This window comes from Lissotriton vulgaris, chromosome 6 (genome assembly GCF_964263255.1).
Source record: "Lissotriton vulgaris chromosome 6, aLisVul1.2, whole genome shotgun sequence".
NCBI classification, from domain to species: domain Eukaryota; kingdom Metazoa; phylum Chordata; class Amphibia; order Caudata; family Salamandridae; genus Lissotriton; species Lissotriton vulgaris.
Window position 1 is genome coordinate 457,807,004 of NC_141694.1, and position 19,984 is coordinate 457,826,987.

Genomic DNA, 19,984 nt, shown 5'->3' on the forward strand with positions numbered 1-19,984 from the left:
AATTTTGGCTTCATCGTTGTCAAGCTTTAATCTGAGTCTGCACTCTCTTTGCACTCCCTCACAACCCTTTCCACCTCTATATCTACACCTGGCCACCGATATGAACTTTTAACCCTCTTCTTTGTTCTAACAATACCAAAATGTCCCTCATGACATAAATCTACTATCCTTTTTCTCAAACTTTTTGGTGGTATCATCTTTCCTCCTCTATACACAAATCTTGACTCTACACTCAACTAACTTCTTAATTCCCAAAAACTTCTTTCTTCTGCTACATCTGGTATCCCTTCCCCCCAACCTTCCAAAACCTTCTCTTTAATTTTCTCCATCAATTCATCTTTTCCATAATGCAAGACCCATTCTTTTTTATCAATTGACCTGACAACTTCTTCCTCTACCACAGCAATATGATAATCTTCCCACTCACTCTTAGGTACTTCTTTAATTGGTAAAGGCATTCTACTCAAACAGTCCGCAATTTTATTTTGTACACCAGGAACATATTTTATCCTGTAGTTGTAATCTTGCAATCACTTTGAAAGCCTTGCTATTCTTGCCGATGCTCTTATCATTCCATTTGTAGTCAATAAATTCACTAATGGCTTATGATCAGTTCTTACATCAAACTCATTTCCTCATAAGTACACTCTAAAATGATCCATACCCCACACACAACCAAGGGTCTCTCTTTCTATTACTGAATAAAGTTCTTCAGCTAGTGTTAAACTCCTTGACGCAAATCCAGTAATTACTTCCTTATCACTACCTTCATTCTGTGTCAAAACTGCACCTAAACTTTTCCCGCTGGCATCCACTGTTAACACACTCCTTAACTGTGGATCAAAACCTTTAATAGGTGTTGCATTGCATACCTACCTCTTCAACATCTCAAAACTTTCCCTACATTTTTCATTCCAGTCAAATTTACTCCTTTGTTTAAGTAATTGTCACAAATCATAAGACTTTTCTGCAACAGGAACAGCATTCTCCTTCAATTTTATCTCATGTTTGAATCCTTTAAGCATACCAATTTTTCCTGCGAAAACAACACTCAACTCTTCTTTTATTTCTTTTGCTAAATCATCATTCTCGCTCAACACCATAACTTGTTCTTTTGCATTACCATTTAGTATTATATTCAAACTTGCCTGATCTCTCCAGCCCAAAACACTCGGTCCATATTCAGCAACATACATTCTCCCCTCTGCTACTCTCCCTTTAAACTCAAAAGTCACATCTCTATACCCCACCATAGGAATGCTTTCCCCAGTGAAGCTTCTTGGGATTGATATCACTTTTCTTTAAGTCAATACTAATTTCCTTCTCAAACTTTTCTTACCACATAACCAAATTAACAATAGTATATCGCGACCCTGAATCTGCCACAAACATCATTTTCACTCTTGCCACGTCAACTTCACATTTTGGTTTACTTTTTCCTTTACTCTTAAAACTAAAATAAAGTCCCTTATCATGAAAATTTCATCATCATCTTCAGAATCTTGTTCTTTTCCTCCATCTTCTTCCTTTGTTACATATTTTATCCTTGTTGTTTCATCCCTCCTATAGCAAACTCTTGCATAGAGGCCAATTAAACCACATACTGTACATTTCTGATCTTTTGCTCTACAAGCTCTACTATTAGCTAATTTGTGTATAGCTTCCACATTTATAACACGCTAAGTTAGTTTGGCTTCCTCTTCTGTATTCATTTTTTGTTGGATAAATATTTTCCTTTTCCGTCTTTATATCATTGGTCTTTTCTCTTTTTCTGCACCTACACTGCTTGCTCTTATAGTCTTTCTTACAATGCACACTTCTTCTTTATCTTTTCCTTTCTCATCGTCCTGAGCTGCTTTTGCACATCTGACAGATACTTCTGCTTTTCTCACTACCGCCAGTACTTTGTTCAAAGTTCCATCTCCCATAGTCCACAATCTTTTTTGCACTCTTTTATGATTTGATCCCTTATCAATTCTTTTTCTATTTGTCCAAATCTACATTTCTCCGCCGTTCTCCTCAAAACACTTAAATAATCATCTATCTTTTCGTCCTGTTCCTGTTTCCTGCTGAAAACTTGTACCTATCAATAGCTACACATACAGTTGGTGCATAATATCTCTCTAAGTCATCTAACGCATTCTGACAAACATCTATTTCATCTTCACCTCTTACCTTCTTCTGCATTTGCTCATATTGCCTAATCCCTTCTGGTCCTAAGGAGTGTAACAATATTCCTTTTTTAATTTCTGGCATCATATCCTCATTTTTTATAGTAAACATATAGTTTTTTAAATACACTTTCCATTCCTGCCATCTGATTTTCGGTTCTAAAGTTCTGTCATAAATGGTATTGGTGGAGTCAATGTAAATGTTTGAGCTGCACACATTTTTCCTGTATATATTCCTTATATTATCTTTCTATTACCAGTCCTTAAACAAAAAAAATATAATATTGCTGATCTCAACAGTATTAGTTATTCTTCATTACTCCTCCAGCTTGTGTTTGTTTCTATTCATAAACACTGCCATTACAGTTCCTCAATATTTCCCTTTGTTTCTTATCTAAGATGACCGTTCAAAATTTGTGTTTGTTTAATTTACAAAACACTGTCAATACCTGTTTCTTAATGTTTCCCCATTGTTTCCCAATCCAAAATGGCTGTTTATAATTCTTGTTTGTTGTATTCACAAACTCCTAAATTTCCTTATTCACCATATGCCAGATGAAATGTTATATGCACAACGATTCCTTTTTTTATAATAAAAAAAAACCTCAAACTGCACACTCAAACTATTAATAAGCATGCATCGTTGTTCAGTGAATACGAGTCTTCCCAACTCGTTACAATGGCATATCCCAACGATTCTTTCTTTCTTTCTTCCTTGAATCATGCATTCGAACTGGCAACTAACGTGGACTGCTCTGAAATGAATAAGAGTCTTCCCAACTCGTTAAAATGGCCGCCAAACGTGATGAGAGCACACGCTAGCCAATCAGCGTGTGTGACTCTTGTGATGCTGCTAGACGTCACAATCCTCCTTCTGCGCGCGTGATACTTCTCCTTCTCGCGCAATGATGTTGCCCCTGCACGCGATACTTCAATCAGCTTCTCTCGTGCACAACGTCAAAACCACTGCTTCATGTGCTCTTCCTCTCGCGCAAGGTACATTACTTTTATCTTATTTCAAATTCAGTTTAAAGTCATTTTCTCCTTATGCTTCACTTCTTCTTCATTCAAATCACTGCTCTGCTCACCTCAGTCCTTTAACATCTGTCCAGTTTCACTTCTACCCATATCCTTTACTTTACTCGATTTCTCCTCCTCCGTGGGTTCACGCAGAGTTGCTCATCCCGTCGCTAATTTGTAAAGTAGACTTGTACTTCACATAAGTTCTTAAGCTTCTTTATTGGCAACTCTTCTACATGGATCATATCACGATGTCCACATCTCCTGGCCCCTTCATCAACTGTCTCTCCCAGACTCTATACCTGTACATTCCAATTCTATCAGTGATGCCTCAAGCATTCCAAACATGGAATGCTCCAACACCACACATCCCTCTCTTAAACAGATTCACATGCGTTGTTTTACACCACAAGCTTAAATTCACCATTATGTTCGTACTTTTGCATGTTCACCCTGTAATTTCAGTGCACACACACCTACTCTTGTTTTTTGGATCCATTTCACAGCTGCTCTGCTGGAATGTGACCTTGCTGTCCTCCCTGTACAGGCTAGAAGACCTCAGAGATGTTGACCCGACCCCTGCCGCCTCTGACTTTGTACCTGCATATCTCGATGGAGCAATCCAGGGGCCGGAATTAATGACAAGCGGCCGCGCAGAACGAGGGAGAGGAGGGGGGCCACGCCCCCAACCAGATGGCCCACTGCATGCAATTAAGTGCGAGCAGAGCAGAGTGAAACTGTAGTTAGGCTTTGCTGCCTCAGGACTACACGGAAGTGACCATAGGGCCAACAGCCAACAGAAATCAAGAAAACAACTGCAATGCCCAACTTAAACCAATCACGAGGGGTGAGAGAAATTACACAAAGTTTCACCCAACAAATATATTACTTTAGTCTCGCTGAGACAGCGCATGCAGCGCCAAACACTCGACCTAAAGAGAGAGGAATTCTTTCCATCGGAGTCTATTGTCTTTTGGTGGCACCCATCTTGTGTGGTTTTCCATGGTTGAGTATTTCTTTTTACTATCTAACTTGTGAGAGATTTTAGTCATTCTGAGTATTTAAGTGCAGCACTTTCAGTGAAATCTTGCCTGGCACAATTGCAAGTTGGTGGGTTCTTTTACTTTCATAAAGTTCCCACCTGACCATCCTGCATTCGACACATTTGTTTTTTGTCATTCCCTCTATCCCCCCTGTTTGCTCCATGGTCAGTTGTTGCTCCTCCTTGTTCTTCCGTTTCCCTTTGGTTTCTCTTGCAGGGTCTCCCTGTGAACATTCAGTCTCATTCCAGTCCAGTTTAGCATTCAGTCTAAATAAGGGCATTACTCAATTACATGATTTTCAGACAATTACTACAGAAGTTTTCTAATCCTTTTAAGATGTTTGAGGTCTCATTTTTTCCCCTACACACAGGCTGGTTGCACCTGCATTCAACTGACCAAGTATCATTACCCGCTGCCCTTGTTTTGTTCCTCTTTCTTATACAGTGGTGGTTAAGTTACTCCAGGCTAACCACTAAGAGGATTGGGAAGGCACCACATCTTGCAGTGGTTCATGTTTGTATCTCAGTTTGAATTACAGATTCTGACGGCCACCATTTGCAATGGTGTCTTCTTCAAAGTAAATACATTCTAGGATAGCAGCCGTGCATGTGTGATATCATGCTTTAGGCACCAACAGCCATTTTGTGATTTTTCATTTCTTTTTTCCCTACTCCAAAGCAAACAGGCATCGGAAAAGTCGATAACTCATCCCTTAAATTTCAAGGGCCTCATTTATGAAAAGTGACGCATCGCTGCGTGAAAACAGCGATGCGTCACTTTTCACTACTCACTCCTTGCGACATTCCTGATGCATCATATTTAATGTATGACGCATCATGTCGCAAGGATTTACAGATACGTCAGTATTTCTGACGTATCTGTAAGTGCAAAAGTGACGCATTGCTGGAGTGTGTCACAAAAGTGACGCAACTCCAGCAATGCGTCCTTTCACATGGGGAAAGCCCCATGTGAAAGGGCTTGCGTCAGTCTTACGCCTGCTGTGAGGCAAGCGCAAGATTTTGACGCAACAGCGTCCTATAAGTGACGCAGTGAAATCCCATAGATTTCACTGCGTCACTATCACAAGGCTTTTTGCAGGGGAACGCCCTCTCTGCATACATTATACCTGAAGCAGGTATAATGTGGCGCAGGGGTTTAAAAAGTGACGCATCTACCTAGATGCGTCACTTTTTAAATATGGCGCAACAGGGCGCATTTTTTACACCGCTGGTGCGTCACAAAAAGTGATGCACCGGCGGCGCAAAACTGAAGCAAGGCATTCATAAATAAGGCCCCAAGACTGAGGCAATTCTTGTTGATGTGCGTGTAGGAGAATTAAAATTACTTTTATATTCTTATATTGCTTGTTTGAGAGTACCATTTTGCCTGATATACTTTGATGTGCTGCATATACATTAAAACACGTTTGGGGAATACAGTGCCCTCTTTCATTGTGTATGATGTGCATGCTAATACGGTACTTGGGGAACGTTTACACCCTTATGCTTTGTATGTATGATTGTGGTGCGCATGTAATTCTATTTAGTTTAAGTACTACTAATAATACATGTTGGGAAAATATACCACACGTTTTGCTTGGTATCCTACCATGTGGTGTGCAGGTACTTCGGTTTGCAAGCATATTTGGGAGAACCTCTTTTCTTCATTGTGTGTTCTGGATTGATAGTAGCCATTTTAATTGTTACAGAGATATTGCTGGGGATTTTGAAAGTTGTGTTTACGCATACTTTCCAAGTGTTCACTTTAACTGTGCGTGTTTGAGTAATGGCAACCCTTTTACAGGTTTTGAGTAAATAATTTCCTTAGTCTTCTTTATGATGTGAAAGTGCTTATTCAGATATTCTGAGTTTGTGAATGAGAGCATGCGGTTATTTTGTACAGTTTGTGAATATGTGTTCAACTAGTGCAAGTCTGGATAACGGGTAGATCATCACTGGACTTATATCTATGATACCATAAATACATCTATTTTTCTTTGCGGTTGGCCTAGTTAACATGTGAATGTTCGGGCTCAGTGTGTGGACTATCTTTTTCTGTTTGTATATCTTAATTTTCAGCAAGAGAGGCATCGCGGTTCAATAGGACTGAGAAAAGGAATACGCAGTAACTCGAAACATCAAGTCTGTTTATTCATACGTTTAACTAAGGTCAATAAATTAGACTCTAAACGATATTTAAATGATTTACTTTGCTGCTGCCACAAAAACAATGCCTCACCAAGGTACCATTTCCTAAAAGAAGCTCTCCAAATTATTATATTGTGCTATGCATATTTTTTTCTTTTCCTAATTTGCCATCGAGACTAAAACATTTTCATTTGCTTGGCGTGCTCATACAGTATATTTTATATTATCTGGATCCCTTTTAGGTTCTAGTATTCTATCTCGGACTAGCTGTTTTCTGTTTGATATGCAATTTCTTTTATGTTCTGTGCATTTTATTTTTTTACATTTTTCTATTGACTAGAACAGTTTGTTTCCACCTGCAGACATGTCATTTGGGTTTTTAACAATTTTGTTTTCACCTGCATTTTTGTTTTCACCTGGTTTTGATGTGTGTCATGTTGTTTGTGTTTATGCTAGGTATACATGATTTGTGTGTTGCCATTGTATATGAAGAGCATGTAGTGTGGGGGAGAACATGGCGGCCGCAGGCAAGTGCGGCGAGCGCGTCCGACGCCGAATCTCCGAGCACCGCATTGCTGCTGCCTCCCTGGAGCGTGAAAGCACGAAAATGGGGCTTTGAGCGTGTGTGAGCGCGTTTCCATGACATTGCGGGTGTGTGCAGTGGAGACGGCTATTTTCCTTCGTTTCATTTTTACCTCGGCTGTGTCGGCGGTGTAGGCGGACTCCTATCTATGTGTTGGAGCGAGGACGCTGTCTTTCAATCCCTCCCCCTCAGCCTGTCCCCTCAGTGGAGCCGGTTGCAGAGAGCAGCCGTGGAGCTCCGCCGAGGTCGCTCGGCTCGGGGGCTGCTTAGAGGTAGGCTGGGCTGTGGTGGGGGAGCGGGGCAGCAGTCACAGCAGCGGCAGATTCCCTCGGAGGAGGTTTGTGGCTCTGGAGTTGGAGAGGGAGGGTCAACTACATTTGAACTGGAGAGTGGGGCTGGCGGTGCTTCTGCCATGATAGTGGACCCAATAGGAGAGGCTGTGGGGATCTGTGAGAACACAGATAGTTAAATTCAAGGGTAAAAAAAACACTTTTAGGAAAACAAATGTTAAGAGTGCGAGTGAGAAGTAGGGAAAGAATCAGAGGGTAGGAAGAAAACTACAACTCTGAGAATCCCCCATTCCAGAAGAAACAGAATTAGCAGAGTGTAATAAATTGAAGTCCTTAAATCCAGTATATGTAACAGTTTAGGTTTATTGTAGATTAAATTCAGGTCAGGTAGATAAATAGAATAAGGTTGTTCCAATGATAGAAAAACCCCACCAGGAGCAGATGGACTTCAGCTCAGCCTCCAGATGTAACTGTTCCTGCTTTCAAGCAAATACAATTGGAACACAGATGACATCATAGAGGCCTGCAGAGATAGAAATGAGAAACACTAAGGAAGGACAAAGAAGAAATGAAAGCAGGATGTAACACATCTCCCCCCTTGACAAAATAAAATAAGATAAGAAAACAAAAGAGAAGAAAAATTGATAATAGAACATATAGCATATACACAGGAAAAATTATGGTAAAGTAAAAGAAAGAGATAGAACAACAAAAAGTGAAAGTACAAAAGAAAATACTGTAACCCTCATGGTACAGAATCCATATCACATAGCGAACACAAGAAGTTCTACAAAAGAGCAACCAGCGGCTCTTTAAACATCAAAGATAGCAAACACTTGCTATTCCACAAATGAGCAACCTGCGGCTCTTCAGATTGAAAATAAATGAAACTCCTCTAATATAATAGAGCGCTAAAGCGGTACACATCCTAGTATAGAGCAACTTTCACTCTCACAAATTCCGAATACCTGAACACCTCTAACAAGGTTAGAGCACATTGTGGTTCAACAAAAAAACTAGAACTCTTCAAAATATTGAAATCTCATGAACATGGCTCATCCTAAGATGCAGGCCGTAAACACATAAAAATACAATGAAAAATGGAGCACCTCAATAAATGAGCACAAAATGTGGCCCCGCAAAAATACACATGTACACACCCCATGAACATGTAATTAGATGTAACTGCAATCAAACATGCAATCCACAACGGATTTAAATACAACAACTGAGCACCTCAAACAACATTGAGCATAAAAATGGCTCACTCCATCGAATATCTAACACACCAGAAATCTGAATAGAAATTAGAGCACCTCAACATACGTTGAGCATAAACATGGCTCCCACATTAAGGACGATACTATCTCACTGTAGTATAACTAAACACCTTGCAAAATTAAAACGATACTATCTCACTGTAGTATAACTAAACACCTCAACCATCAAAGAAACTATCAGTTCCAGAACACACATGCAAAGTACACACATGCAAAATACACACATGCAACTCATATGTGAAACAATACATGGCAATAAACTGATGTGCAGTCTTTCCCAAATAATACATATATAAAAATCCACCACCTCCCTCTGAACATGAGAAAAGTAGTCAAAAGCAGCGATGTCTTTCTGCCAAAATAAAAATGTACATCAGCTGTGTACACCAGCGAAGAGAACGATGACATCCAAAATCAGCACAGCGCATTAAAGAATTTTCTTGCTGTATTTGCTTCCAATCAGTCGCTTAACGCAGAAGTAGCAAATTCAAATGTTTAATAGCACTTCGTATTCCCTTCCAATATGTTCACACTGCATACAGATGACATGTAATCATAGATCCATAGTACTTCCCTCGTAAATGTAGAATAATAGTACCTTTATCTCCAAGACGTATTTATATTCCAGATGCGATAATGATAGCAGCAGAGTTGCTTCACAACGCGATGAGAAAACAAATATGGCCGCCAATGACGTCATACGTTACGGGACGTAACGCTAGTTGTCATCTCGCGTGTGCAGTCATCAGGTTCCAGACCGTGGAATTCTGGGCAACAACGCCAGGTAGTGACGGCTGAAACCATGGAAACCACTCGCTCCAGACCGTCGCGTGTGCGAAAACGTTAAGCCAAACCAAAGGTAAACACTTTACCTAAATACATGAGAAACGTTGATAAACTTCAGTAAAAGTCAGGAAACACTTTTTTCCAGTAAATGCACAGTATTGTCACATTGCGCTCACAATCCAAGGAAGTTTTAAATACCTCAGCAGAATACCTGGAAATTTTGTCCTGTCTTGATGTATGAGCAGGTACTTATCTTGTTGGATTAGAAATTTACAAAAACGTTTAATCTTCTTTAACTGGGTGTACCATAACCCTTTGTACTTAGTACTCTTGCTCACAATAGCCAACATTCTTGTATCTCTCCCGCAGGGACAAAAACGCTGCTCATCCACTGAGTTGTCAAATAATAAACAAACACTGTGCATCACTTCTGTACAGCTGATATTAGACGCGTGTTTTCTTGTCCAAACCCAAATCATGTGTCACTGTTCACACACTTAGAAGCTCGATATGAGAACAGTTCTTGAAAGAGAGTATTTAAAAGAAGACAGTGAAAGTCTCTCTTTAAAACACTGAAGCCATAACTTAATAGTTCACTCCAAGTTCTCTTCAGATTCAGATCAAATTAATGCAGTTATAATTCCCTCAGATTCAGGCCAAATCACGCAGCAAGAATTCTAACACCCTAGGGAAACAGGCTGTCCAGATCACACAGGACACTGGTGGGGTTAACCAGGGTGCTCTCATAAAATACATTTTCCTCCTCTTGGCTTGAAAAAATTCTTCAGTTGCAGTAGTTCCAATAGTCTTTTAAGTTCCTTAGTTCCTTATTCGTTAAGTTTCTTAGTTGTAGATCTCCATTAAATCAGTCTTTTTTCCACGCACAGGTTCTGTACCTCGTCGCCAAAATTGTAATAAATTGAAGTCCTTAAATCCAGTATATGTAACAGTTTAGGTTTATTGTAGATTAAATTCAGGTCAGGTAGATAAATAGAATAAGGTTGTTCCAATGATAGAAAAACCCCACCAGGAGCAGATGGACTTCAGCTCAGCCTCCAGATGTAACTGTTCCTGCTTTCAAGCAAATACAATTGGAACACAGATGACATCATAGAGGCCTGCAGAGATAGAAATGAGAAACACTAAGGAAGGACAAAGAAGAAATGAAAGCAGGATGTAACACAGAGCCTTCCACATCTACTACTCCAGTTATAGAAAGAGCCAGGCTCAATCAAAGGACTACAACTAAGGGAAAAAAGGCAAAAAAAAATAGTAAAGGAGGCCTTCAAGGGGGGTCTAAAATCCTAAACTTAACTAGTGCCTCTGGTAAGATCACCCCCTCTCTGCGCTCGTATTTCAAAGTTTTACCTCAAGTATTGGATCTGCTACCTGCTAAAAGCCCAGACAAAGGCATTAAATCATCTTTACCTCTCCTGAATACACCCACATTTCCGGATAATATCATTAGTAACAGCGAGATCAAAACTCCTACACCAGCCTCAGACATGGCAGAGTTTCCATCTCTCCCCGCAGTGAGCGTTGAAGATAATGCGGGGTGTGCGCAAAACCCGACAGGTCAAGAAAGTCCACACAACCTAATGGAGGGAGCTGAGGAAGAAGGAGCCAAAAGTGAGAGGCCTACCGATACTGAGAGTGCTTTGGAAGCTCTTGCAGCTTCAATAGCCTCAATGAGAAAATACATTAGAAATGACTTCTTGATCTCCAAGGCAAACCAAAATGACATTCGGACATCCTGTGAGGTGTTGGAGAGGAAAGTGGATGGGTTGAGCGAAAGGACAAAAATACTGGAGGGTTCTGTAGGGGTGATGAAGGCAAGCCTGGAAGTAGACGAGTTAAAAATCCAAAATCAACGGAGGGAAGGGGATGCTATGAAAGAGACAGTGGAATCATTGGAAAATTATTCGTGACGAAACAACCTGCAAATCCTGAAGATACCTGAAGGGAAGGAAGGTGGGGATCTTAAGACCTTTGTAATCAAAATATTGAAGGATTCCCTTAATTTTGAGGAGTCGGCGGAGGAGCTAGATACAGACATACAGCGAATTCACCGTAACCCCTTTCGGCTGAACCCGGGCAGTTCTAAACCTAGAAAGATCTTGATTAATTTCCTAACGTACTCTTTGAAGGAAAAAATCTTAAATCTTGCACTAAAATTAAAATCAATAAAGGGTCCGGATTTCTCTTTCGAAATACATTCTGACCTCCCCAAACACACATTGGATAGACAATGGGAATTGGGTCAGAGGATGGACAAGTTTAGGGCTGCCAGCGCAACTGTCCAGATCAGGTTCCCTGCATTTTTGCGGGTTAAGTACAATAATAAAATGCATAACGTTAGATCACCTTTTGAGGCCGACGAATTATTGGAATCCATCAGCAACCACTCTCAGGGGAAAGTTTAACTTTGGATCAATTGAAACAGGTTGAGTTCTCGTGCATATATCCTCCACCTACAGTCTTTATATATATATTAATGATAGTGGTTAGTCCCACTGTTTCTCTCTTAACATTGCATCCAACAACAAAAAAAACACAAAAGTTTTAAGGGTGAAAAAAGAAAAAAACAAAAACACAAATAAAAGGAAATAGCATGCTTATTTAAATGAGGGGGAAAAAAAGAGATAAAATAATGAGGAAAGGAAAATAAAAAGCCTTGGTTTTCAAGGGGGGCACGAGGGGCACTTAGCGGTGCAGGAGGAGAAGGCGTAGTAAGACGCAAATCCGGCCTAACACCAGGTCAGAGTAAGTATGGGAGGGTTCTCCAAGGGTGGGGTGGATTGAGAAAGAATAAAAAGTCAAAAAAATTCTCAGGAGTCAGGCCTTCCAAGATATGTTTTGTGCCCAAGTAGGGAATACTGCCATTTTCGGGAAAATAAAATAATTATGAGGTGGAAGGGTGTGGAAATGAATATAGACATTAGAAGATGACCTCTGCCCAATTCTTATCATGGAATGTCAATGGTCTGCGTGTGCGGGGCAGAAGAGAGGGTATTTTACAATACTTACGAGATTCCCCAGCACAGATCATTGTCATCCAAGAATCACATCTTTTAAAAGTTGAGGCAAATATAATTTTAAAAAAGCAGAGATGGATAGACAAATTTATCAGTACTGGTCATAATGCTAACATAAGAGGGATTCTCCTTCTATGCAAAAAATCAGCTGAGGTTCAGATCTTAGAATATAAGGAAGATCAGAGTGGAAGATGGCTCTTGGTGAATATGTCCATTAACGGTTGGGTATGTAACCTAGTCGGATATTATGGTACAAATACTGATGATCCGTTCTATTTAGAAACAATAAGGAACCATCTGACGACCTCCCAAGTTCCAATAATATGGGCAGGAGTCTTTAACGTTGTACTAAACCCAAAATTGGACAAATGAACAATTATAGAACCCATATTCCTTCCAAATCTAGACAGTCCCTTAAAGGGATAATGGAACAGTTGGGCCTGGCAGACCTATGGAGAGAAAAGGCGGGCAATAAACCAGGGGTATCCTACAGAAATTCAAAATACAAACATATGTCAAGAATTGATTTTGCGTTATTTAGTTACTGCCTTAAAAATTCCCTCTCCGGTATTAATTATATCCCCTCTGACCTATCGGTCCATTCAGCTCTTTCATTTTCTTTAAAACTTACAGCCCAAACCAAACATCCATCTTGGTCATTTGATCGCACTATCCAGTTAGAACAGGAGGAAGTGAGATATCTGATGAATGAAACAATTTCGTTCCTGGATATAAATTTAAATTCAACAACCCTTGATATGGTATGGGAGACTCTGAAAGCATTTCTGAGAGGATGCATAACAAACAGAGCCTCCCACCGGCACAAAATATATCGAATGAAGATTAAAAATCTTGAACAGGAATTAGAAAAGATCGAGCAGAGGCTCGGAGCGTCAATTGGTTCACCTGATGAGCAAAAAACGTACGTGACCTGAAAAATCAAGTAGAGAGTATAGTACAAGAAAGAGTCACGAAGAGATGGGAGGCGAGTAAAATCTCTCATTTTGAATTCGGTGAGGCAGCGGGTAAGATATTAGCTTGGAAGGTCAAGGCAGACCAAGCCAAAAACTACATTAGAGAAATCAATGTCGAAGGCGAGAGTGCTGCCAGGATCTCTAATCAGAAGATAGGTACTGCTTTCAGGGAGTTCTTCGAGGGGATATATAGGGAAGATACCCCAGATGATCAGTCGACAAGGGATTCATGGTTGAATCAGACCTCTCTACCGTCCCTTTCATCAATACAGAGCGAAGGGATTGACATGGAAATCTCTGAGTTTGAGGTTAGAAATGCCATTAGGTTACTTAAGCATGGAAAGGTGGCAGGTCCTGATGGGCTACCAGGTGAATTATATCGCGCCCTGGGAGATGCTATTGCCCCTATTCTAACGGCCCTCTTTAATGAAATCTTGAGGAAGGTGCAAGATCCCCCAAGATCTTGGGGTGAGGCAACCATAGTATTGATCCTTAAACCAGGCAAAGACCCAACCTTATGTGGGTCTTATCGCCCAATATCATTACTGAACAGCGATTACAAGATCTTTGCTTCTATTATGTCATCTAGATTGGGTTCAGTAGTGGGGGAAATCATACATCAGGACCAGAAGGGATTTATCAAAGGACGCCAGCTATCTGACCTGAAGTATGATTTGGTGGGGGCAATAGATATTGCTTCCACCTTTTCACTTCCTTTGGCTACACTCACTCTAGATGCGACTAAAGCCTTTGATAGGGTCAATTGGCCCTATCTAGGTGCTGTTCTGAAGAAGTTTAACTTCGGTGAGAAATTCAGTCATACTGTTTCACTGATGTACAATGCTCCAACAGCACGGTTACTCATTAATGGTACATTGTCAGACTATTTTAAAATTTTGAGGGGTACAAGACAGGGCTGCCTGCTCTCCCCCTCCTCTTTAATCTGTACATCGAACCATTTGCAGAGATTTTAAGGGGAGATGAAAATATTCCATCATTCAGATTTGGGGAGTGGGAAAGGCGGGTGGCACTTTATGCAGACGACATTCTTATTCTAACATGCGTTCCGGTGACATCATTCCCAGCGGTCATCAAGAGAGCTGAAGAGTTTGGTCGCATCTCGGGGTATGAGATAAATGCTAGTAAAACTGACATCATGGCATGGAACATCCCCAATTTACAGCTGGATGTGACCAACTCAATGCGGTATCTGGGTATCTGGGTGGTTCAAGATGTCTGTATCATCGCTCAAGTTAACTTAAAGAGAGTGCATAATGAGTGTAGGAAACTGTTAAAATCAGGGTCCAATCTTCCTTTAACCCTGCTAGGCAGAGTGAGTCTGGTAAAGATGTCTATCCTCCCTAAATTTACATTTATTTTCAACACCATCCCCCTGGCATTCGACATTAAAATCTTGGATAAGTGTCAGAGAGAGTTAAACTCCTTTACCTGGAGTTATAAATCGGCGAGAGTGGCATGGAAGAAGTTGAGGAGGAGGAGGGAAAAGGGGGGCCGTCCTTGCCCGATTTGCAGTACTATGCATGGGCCTTTCAGTTGTCCCATTGCAGAATGCTTTTAAAATCACCATCTAATACATCTGCTGGGGAAATGTTTAAAGCCATGTTGGTTGGAGCTGCACTACCAACCAATGGATTTTTGTTTAAATTTGGGGACCAAAAATATTTTTTTTAATTCAAGTTAAAAATCCTTATGTCCCAGGCGAAAGCCTGGTTACAAATAAGGAAAAGACTAGGTTTGCCGTATTTCTTAAATTATGCACCTATCTGGGACTCCCCGGGCTTACCGTTATGTTTGAAAGACAGACTGGCAATACCGGTGAGAGATGGAGGAATAACAAAATGGGGAGATTAGCTCACAGGAGAGACACTGAGGTCCTGGGAGGAGCTACGCGAACAACTGGGCCCCGAGTTTTCGAGATTCAAGTTTATCCAATTAGATAGTTGGGTCAAAGCTCTGGGTAGGTCATGGGTAACACTTGGGAAGTATAGTACCATAGAACAAATGTTGGTAGAACGACAAGGGGGGGGGGTAAAGAGGTCACGCAGTGGTACTGGAATTTGTTAGAGGAGATAGATGGAGAGTTCACTCTACCGGAGGAACTGTGGGGAACAGAATTAGGGGCCCAAAGAATAGACATCTGGCAGAGATCTTGCACCCTGTTATATAAAACTTTTAAACCTGCATGGCTGAGACGCAACCACTTTTTCACGATACATCGAGCCTACCTCTCCCCCCTAAAACTGTCTAAATTTATCCCAGGAAAGAAATGCAACAAATATAAATACATCGGGGCCTCTGACGTCCATATGTTTAAGGATTGTCCTTACATAGCCCAGTTTTGGAATGAAGTGAAAGTGACCCTTGACTCTATACTCAACATCTCTGTGTCAATCACATTACATCTTATCATCTTTGGATGGGATAACAGTATAACTGGTCATGCAAGGTCATTCCTGTTTTATGCAGTCTTGCTGGCTAGAAGACAGATATGTAAAGTATGGATAGAAAATATGGCACCAACACACGCAAACTGGTTGTCTTCTTTGCATGAAACATCTAAGACAGATATGATGAGATCTTGCAGTACACGTAACATGGCTTTTTGGGATCTTTTGGTCGGTGGAAATAGTAGCCAGGGGTTTTTTTTGTTGTTTTTTTCCCCCGGTCCAATGATTATGCCACAACACTCCAAGAACTAGGCTCCCCCTCTGTTTATGGCTGGTTCTACAGGTATTAATTCCAAGATGGAGTTAGGACAGGTACAATCCTGTTCACCCCCTGTACTTCTTAAGGTCATCTACTGCCGATTCTCAGAAATCGTGTTGTCAGGCGGGTAACAGCAAAAATCACGCACCTCGAAACAAGACACGCATGGCAGTTGGCAGCTAATTGAGAGGAGGGCAAGGCAAATGAGGACAAAAAAAAGAAAAAAAGGAAGAAAAAAAAAAGAGCATGTAGTGTAGCAACTCTTGCTTGTAGTTTACACGATCAGACACACAGAATTTTGTACTAGAGAGTTTGTGTGAAGTTCTATATTTGTATTATTTCTGTAGATTTTCCTTTACTGTAATGTTTCATAGCTCATATTTTTTTTAAATTAGAATCATGTGAAGCACCAACCTTCTTGAAGTCATAGTTATTGCTGCAAAAGTAATGAAAACATGTCCAATATAACTACTTCGGCATTCAATACAGGTATGGTTCACTCCCGATGTTGGGATACCATTGCCAGAAATACATGCGGATACTAAAGAGCGTGGTCTTTTCCAAAATCAAACTTACTCAACTATTGTGAGTTCAAAACTCAGAAAAAGGAAATGATCATAGAAATTGATGTTTCTGCACTGATATCCACAGTTCTTTTTCACACCCAGAGATATTATCCCCGACATATTCCTGCTGATCTTTCCTAGTTATAGATGTCATCTGACACCCCACAAGATTGTAGCATCACTGCATATCACTGAATCCTGATGCAGACGTCCCAAGTACATTCATTGAGAAACCCTACTTAACTGCTGGTAGCTGTGGCTCCAGTAGCAACAGCCCAAACTCTGGGGCACAGAGAAATGTATGTTGATTTAAAAGCGCACCAAACAAATACAAAGCCAGCACAAAAAAAATACAAAATAATTCTGACAAATCAAATAAACTGTCCCAAGCTAAATGACAAAAGGATGCAAACATGTATTACAGGAACAGGAGATATGGAATTCTTTATTTTAAACTCTGATAAACTGCAAAGCACCACTTTAAATCAACTTCCATGGTAGTCTGGGACTTAGTCACAATCAAAGAGCAATAGAACATGTGTTGGGAAGGCCGAGTGGTTCACCATGATCCGAAATGTTCCCTTGGTACTTTGTTACTTTCAGGTTCTCTGCAGAAAATATCATCTTCGATCATAAATAGCAAAAGGTTCAAAAAAGAAGCAATATTCTTTGTGTTTTTAGGTTTGCTGTCTGGCCGAACAGGATTTGCATGCTGGTAAATTTAAAAGTTTACAAATTATTAACTTATTATTGTGTAAACAGGGGTATGTATCTATCAAACAAAGCACACTAAAGGGATGATCCTTTGTGCAATCTGCAAGACACAGTAGAGGTGGTGCCGATGGACCAAACCTAATATTATTTATGCATTTAAGAATTAACAAGATCCATTCACGAGTGAAGCTGGCTGAGCCCTATTATCTCTTTAGTCATGTACAGTTGAATAAGCCACGAACAGAACAAGGCGTACAAAGGATGTCCCTTCCTCCCTTTTCCATGGTGAGAAAGAGATACTCATTAATGATTGCTAAGGCTGAATTTCTACCCCTAGCATACCTGACACCCCCTAGCAGACCTGATACCCACCTGATGTTTGTTTTAATGAAGTTGTTCTAACAGGCAAACACACCCTCTTTGTTTTCCAACGGACCTCTGTTTTTGGAACCTTTGCTTTATTTTTGTTTGGGGGGGGTAATACCCCAAAATGAATTTCCATTTTTAAGTTTTATCATAAAATTATACTTAACTATAACTTTCAGTGCCGACATTTTAAAATAGCATCTGATGCTTGGCAGTTGGATCAGAGCCTTGCACAGGTTACCAATATACAGTACGGGCAGGGTGAGGATCGGTGCTCTCTGACTAAGCCACTCATTTACACACAGGTCACACTGAAGCAGACGCAAGAGTAAATTAGCTGTAGTCTGTAAAGGCCATATATTCTACTGAGAATCCAAAAAGTAATATCACATATCCTTTTGCCTTTAGTATATAATCAGGAAATTTAAACTGTTTTGCACTCAGTATAAGAGTGCCAATATGTAACTTTTCATCTGCATAAGGTAAAAAGGTGTTGGATATGCACTTTCTTTTTAATTACTGAATCACAAACTCATTAAGAGCTTCTTTGCTCTATATAAACGTTACCAATGACTTCTATATGTGGGCTATTTCAGTGAACTAGCCTTAAAGGAATTCTTCCTTTGAACTTTGACCTGCCCTGAAGGGTAACTTTGTTTCTATGCTGCCGAACTGGAATATCAGAGCCCTCCACCCCAACAAATAGGCCCATCTTATAGAGATTAGAAGCCTCCTTGAAGTGGTATGGGGTGGTAGTGAAATCTACATAGTGTGATTAGCAGCACCTGCCTGTGAAGTAGTACCATGATGTTCTCACATTAGACAAAAGGAGGACAAGCAGACTTCTGACTCCAGCCACCACATAGAAGAACAGGTGGCACTTGAATCATAGGAAAATTGTATTATGCTTTTGCAGGAGACAATTATCATCCTTTCTTCCTAAAATGCTATGCATGTAGTTCAACAGCCAGTGCACTGACCTTTGGAAATGCCAGTTCAGTTTGGAACGATGATGTGGCATCACTGAATTGTTAATTATTGTGAAACTGTGTTAAAGCCAATCTGTCCGGCTTGTCAATAGTGAAAGGCAAAATGTTACACTTTCAGCAATGCATGGAAATGTTCATGCATACTTACATGTCCAATTTTCATATTACTGAATCGTAAAGATGATGTGAAACTGCTACCCACAGAGCCTGACTTAACGCAATGTTATAGTGGAAAAAACCCAACTATAACTCAATCGTATGCCCAATATAGGTCCCTGTGACACTCCTCTAACACACTCTTGAGGTCATGGTACCTCTACCCTGATCACTTTCATCATTTTGAAGATAGATTTTAAAACTCCAGGACAATTCACCGATAATTAAAATAACTGGTCAGGTTGTGGTCAGCCAATCAAGGCGTCGCTAGTGGAGCATGACTCCCCGGACCCACCGCGGGGGAGCTGGTTCTGCATCCCTAGATATAAAATGTTTGTTTACCTTAATAACTCCACAACTACTGAACAGATTTACAACAAATTAGTACAAATTCTCTTTTTTGACCAATAGCAACCTCTCTGCCAAATTTTGTGCAATTCTGTCCAGTAGTTTAAACTGTAGTCGTGTTAAAAATCCCTATTGGAAATTCTATGGGAAACACACATTTTTGACCACGCCTTTTTCTCCGCCCCCGCTTGATGGATCACTCTGAAACTTTCCTACAGAACTAGACAAAGTAGACCACATTTATGGAAAATTTCATGAAGATAATATAATTTAATATAATATAATATATATTTCACACAAAAAACATAGGTTGCAGGGAGGTTATAGTTAGGCTCAGATCAGATTTCACTCACACAAATCCACAGCTATTCAGTTGTTATAATTACCTGACATAAGTTTAACTGACGCTCCTGCAATCCGCGGCTTAAGACCTCACATATTACATCACTCATAAAATGGTCAGTGACATCACCGGTGACATCACTGATGACATTCCAAGTTCTAAAATGGCTGCCAACACTTTCTGGTTGAAGAGTTACCAACCAATCAGATTTCAGCACAGGGACTGTAAGATCCTCGGATGATCCGCAACCCTACATATACAAATGTGTTTTTCTTTAACTATCTCCAAAACTACCGAAGGATTTACATCAATTTACAAAAAGATTTATTTCTGGATCAAAACTAGGCCTGGGCGAAGCACTACGCTACGCTCGCGGAGTTTGCGAAGTTTGCGCAACTTCGCACTACGCGATCTGCACGTAGCCCAATGCGAACACGCGTAGTGCA